At 34.4% G+C, this 5,696-nt stretch overlaps 1 pseudogene; it reads left to right on the top strand.

Moving 5' to 3' along the window:
• Positions 1-1,492: 1,492 nt before the first annotated feature.
• Positions 1,493-1,633, top strand: LOC117182402 (annotated as a pseudogene).
• The last annotated feature ends 4,063 nt before the right edge of the window (positions 1,634-5,696 follow it).

Raw genomic sequence — 5,696 nt, 5'->3', positions numbered from 1 at the left:
CTATGAAGACCTAAACGTTATACCAAAGTAAGGGGACCTTTAAGAGTTAAATTCCTTTAAAAAAATAATAAAATAGCTAGTTTCATAACTAATAACGGGAAGAAAGGATTGTACTACCGTGTTGTCTTTTTTTAATGAAATTTATTTAAAAAGAAGCAACGCAGTTGTGTAATTATAATTGAAGAATATTAATATTCTTCATCAGAACACAGATAAATATTTATGAAAGTATTATTAGGTTTTTTAATAATGTAATTCTATTAATATAAACAAAAACATATTTTTTTACCAAAGATCATAGAATAATGTATTGAAACACATTAGGTGCACGTGCACTGAGTTCTAAGTAACTAAGTATTATCTCTCTCTCTCTCATTAAAATCTGTTAGAGATATATAAAGATAAGTTTACGATACGTCGTTATCGCAACATCGTAAAGATGTGAGGACCTTCTCCAATGTTTTGCCTCGTCGGAAGTTCTATAAAAATATTTTAATTTATAATTTGACGTTTCCGAAAGACATTTTGACATTTTGCCTCTAATATATTATATACTTTCCCGCATTTAGGTTAGTTTTAACCGAAGTTATTTTGAAGTTGAAGAAAAATTGGTAAAATATCGAAAAATACCCTTAATTTCGTTCCAATTCCTGGCTTTTTAGATCTATCTAGTCCAATTATCATCTAAACATTTTTGGCTGATTAGCTATTCACTTTTTTTAAAGCACGTATAAATAAAGTTCGAAAAGTTACCTTGCAATTCCAATACTTTAAGTTTTAATTTGAACGTACGATGTAGCTTTTTCAGTCCAAATAAGGACAGAATGTTTTATAAAAAAGAAAAATCAAAATTAAAAAAATCTATTTTATCAATTGATAGCCCAAATTACAATTTATGTTAACATAACCTTAAAATGTCCTAAAAATTTTAATTTTTTTTGAAATCCTTATCAACATTTTCAGTAAAAACCGTTACTCTTACCTCGAATTGCATAACAATTTTTCATCTTCTTTGAAGTCTAATGATTTTTTATTAAAAATAACTATTTCCGGTGCAAATGATTAAAATAACCAGAAGTTGTAAAAAAGTTGTGAATCTTCTTCAAAATATAATCTAGAAAAATTGAAAATAACGATTTCCGAGGAAAAACATTGACTAGATCCAAACTTTTATAGAACCTCAATCAAATCCTGATAACGTACGTTGTTTATTATTATTTATTATATTAAACAAATGATTATTTTATCCTCGATTTAATAAATAAGATCGTTCATTCATGTGTCTAACACTCATGATAGTATAAATGATAAATCATAATTCATGGGTAAAAGATTTCAAACAAAAATATTTAATTTATTATTTGAAAATTTGAATCTTGCCGCCTTGAGCCGCGGTTTGGCCACAGTGCGCCAGGGAGCGCAGCGATTAGCCTTTCTCCTAATTGAAATGAAGGGTCGAGTGTTTAAGAAAGGAGCCGAGGCGGCGAGAAGCATACTCACCTGGCGTAGTGACTACCGTGTTCAACAAGGTAGTTCCTCCAGGGCGAGGCTCTTCCATTGCATTACAGTCGAGAGCTGAACCTTGCTGAACGGAATAAGCCGGGACATAAATAGGGTTAAACTAAAACGCAGCGTACGCAGTTATACAATTGTTCTAGAAATATTACAGGTCGGTTTTCACAGTGTTCTAGAACTGTTACATAACACTGGTAAAGAAGTTCTAGAATTGTTATAGAAATGTTACAGATCGGTTTTCACAGCGTTCTAGATCTGTTGCAGAACTTTTATTTAAAACTGGTAACCGAGTTCTAGAATTTTTATGGAAATGTTGCAGATCGTATGTCCCAGCGTTTTAAAACTGTTACAGAATTCTTTTAGCGTATGGGGGATGACATAGTTACTCGAATGTTTGTAGCATGCCACTAACCTGTACTAGAACTTGTTCTTTTGTGTTCTGGAACAGTTACAAATCTGTTCTGTAACTATGTTTGCTGGGTATGAGCGTAGTAAACAACAAATTTTACGATCATTCCATTGTAGGATAAACCTTCGTCAAACAGCATCTAAACTTTCCGTCGAAAAATTTCACGTGCAACACAATTTAACTTTGGTTTGTTTAAGAAAATGATCATTTTTCCTCTAAATTAGCTACAATTTTCATTTATAATATATGTCTCAAAAACTAATATGTATATTTAAAAAAATAGAGAAGTATGGAAATGACACTTTTTACGTAAATGTTGTGTCTGCAACTCCTAAACCATTTTTTTTTAACCTGAAGAAATCAGGAGAGGATTTTCTCACTCAATGAAATAAAATATCGCATTACGGCCGCTTAAAAGTAAAACCAAGTTTTTTGTGAACTACACTAATTTGTACACGGAAAATATTTGCGTGTTAATTTTTACAATAACTTAGTTCGGTAAACGGGGACATTACGGCATTTGATTAAAATTTCACTTTCAGTCATTTATAATGAAATAGGTGAAATTTGATATGAAAATATTAATTATTAATATAAATTCATTATAATTTAATTCGTGTTTCAGTAAGAAATAATACAACTCGTTAATAAAGATTACCTTACAATTGGGTAAAATGAGATATCGATTACCTACTAGTTAGGTCAAATGAGTCGAACTGTTAGGTAGAGTTTTAATCAACGACAACAAAGTCTACCGATCTAAATATGTGAATTCTACATCCCAGTCATGTAAAATTTCGTGCGCCATCAAAGAAAAAACATTCCTGCTATAACCACATTCTGTGGAAGGTCATCTACTACTACACAGATACTTACTTGCTTTAAACTTCAGCCCTGACAATGTTGACGTCCCTAGCGATTTTCATTTTACCTGAGGGGCCATCCATACACCACGTGGACAATCTTTCACCACTTTTTGACCCCCCTCCCCCCTCGTGGACAGCCGTGGAATTTGGACAAATACCCCCCCCCCTCTGGACTTTGTCCACGTGGACGTATTTTATGAAAATATAGATATTTTTAGTCTTTAAAATGTCCGGTAGGTCGCGACAATTCCATGCACGTCATTTGAGTACTCACTAAAATTTCAGATTCTTTTATTTTCATATGTCAACAGTTCGAAACTCGTTGACTGGCTAACAGCTGTTGGTGCATTTTGCAACAATTTATCGTTAAACTGGTCGGAAATTCGAATGAAAAAACGTCATTTTAGTACCTTCAAACCCACGGGGAATGATTGTTTGGATGTTAAAAACTAACAATAAGTTTGACTGGCAGCTCCATAGTGGTGCCAAAGTTAACTAACAGACTGTGAAACATGTCAAAAAATCGGGTGAAAAAACGTATTTTAGTACTCTTGAAACCCATTGGGTATGATTTTTTAGGTGCAAACAACTACCAAGAAGTTTGACTGGCAGCTCCTGAGTGGTGCCAAAGTTGACTGGCAGGCTGCCAAACATGCCCAAAATTCAAGTCAAGAAACCTGATTTTAGTACTCTTGAAACCCATTCTTGCGAGCTGTGAATTTGCATAAAAAGTGAGATTTTCGTAGTTTCTTTTTTTATGTACATATTATTTTGATAGAAGTATCCCATAGATTAAAATTTTAGTTAATGAAAAGGACAAGACTTTCATCCGGTTGCTGATTAAAATGTCAGTCAACTTTGTCACTACTCAGGAGCTTCCAGTCAAATTCTTTGTTAGTTTTTTTGCAACAAAACAATCATCCTCGATGGGTTTGAAGAGTACTAAAATTATGTTTTTTCACTCGAATTTTTGACATGTTTGACAGTTTCCCACTTAACTTTGGCACCACTCAGGAGCTAATAGTCGAATTCTTTGTTAGTTGTTTGCGCTAAAACAATCATCCTCAATGGGTTTGAAGAGTACTAAATTGACGTTTTTTTTACTCGAATTTTTTACGTGTTTGACAGTTTGCCAGTTAACTTTGGCATCACTCAGGAGCTAATAGTCAAATTCTTTGTTAGTTGTTTGCACTAAAACAATCATCTTCAATGGGTTTGAAGAGTACTAAAATGACGTTTTTGAACTCGATTTTTTTACATGTTTGACAGTTTCCCAGTTAACTTTGGCACCACTCAGGAGCTGCCAATCAAACTTATTGTTAGTTTTTAGCACCAAAGCAATCATCCTCGATGGGTTTGAAGAGTACTAAAATGACGTTTTTTCACTCCAATTTTTTACGTGTTTGACAGTCTGCCAGTTAACTTTGGCACCACTCAGGAGCTGCCAGTCAAACTTATTGTTAGTTTTCAGCATCTAACCAATCATTCCCCGTGGGTTTCAAGAGTACTAAAATGACGTTTTTTCACTCGAATTTTTGACGAGTTTAACGATAAATTGTCGCAAAATACACCAACAGCTGTTAGTCAACGAATTTCGAACTGTTGAGTATGAAAACAAAAGAATCTGAAATTTTAGTGAGTACTAAAATGACGTCCATTAAATTGTCGCGAGCTCCCGGACTAGAAAAAGTCCAAAAGGAGCGATGAATTGGCTGAAAAAATTCGAATTAGCTTAGAAACTTGAGCTTAAACATGATTTCAATATGAAAGAAAAAGTCGTGAAAAAAAATAAAAATTATATTGTGCGTGAGCACAATATAAAAATTGGAGTATACCTAGACTATATCTAGTCTCAATTCAGTATATTTTCCATAGATTTAGTGAAATGTGTGTCCACGTGGATTCTAGCTTGATCCCCCCCCCCGGTCCCCCTCGTGGACAAGCGTGGAATATTGTAACCCCCCCCCCCCTCCCTAAAGTGTTCACGTAGTATATGGATGGCCCCTTACTGTTGTGTAATTCCTCTCTTTATAAACGTGAAAATGTCTAAAAAATTGTGGAATCTATACTTTCTTTTAAGTGAATCGTTAATGAAAACAAACGAAAATAAACTTTATTTCATTTATTTAAATAAAATTTACATTACTTTGCGTTATATGATGGTCATTTTAAAAGAAATGCACAATTTGGCAACGCCGTGATCTGAATAAAGCAATGCATATTATATTTACATCAGTAATAGAGAAAATTGTGAGGAGTTGACACGTGCTTTGATTTATTTATTCTTACATAGTTTCTTAAAACAACGGGTGTGAAAGATGGCTTATGCAGGTACCTGGCTACTGTCACGCGCGAGGTGCAGACTTGCGTGGACATTGCAACATCGCTGAAGCAAAGATTTCTAGCTAAAGGCGATGAATTTATCTTGCGAATTGTGTCTATCAATGAAACATGGGTTAGGGATTTCGAACCTGGGCTAAAAAAAACAAGAAAGTGAGTGGAGAGGTCCGTCTGCACCATGCCCCAACAAATTTCGACGAGCACAATCGAAAGTTTAGCAAATGATGATTTTCGCATATGATCACCGCACACCGGCAAAAAAATCGATCTGACTTGCTCCGAGATGAGCCTCTCATTTTGCATGACAATGCGCATCCACACTTGGGAAAGCTTGTGACAGATTTGCCGGAAAAGTGTGATTGGGAAATGTTACCTCACCCAGTCTACAGCCCATTCAAAAGCATAGATACTACATAGAAGGACTATAGTGACAAATGGTTTGTTACGTTTTATGAGTGTTTGAAAAAAATAATTGTGCACATTCTTTTGAAATGATCCTCATACAATGAAATACACCAAACTCTCGCTTTCAGTCAAGTGTCGGGGGCATCAAATAACCTTAAACT

This window comes from Belonocnema kinseyi, chromosome 10, assembly GCF_010883055.1.
Source record: "Belonocnema kinseyi isolate 2016_QV_RU_SX_M_011 chromosome 10, B_treatae_v1, whole genome shotgun sequence".
Classification (NCBI taxonomy): domain Eukaryota; kingdom Metazoa; phylum Arthropoda; class Insecta; order Hymenoptera; family Cynipidae; genus Belonocnema; species Belonocnema kinseyi.
This window is presented reverse-complemented; position numbering and strand designations above follow the sequence as displayed.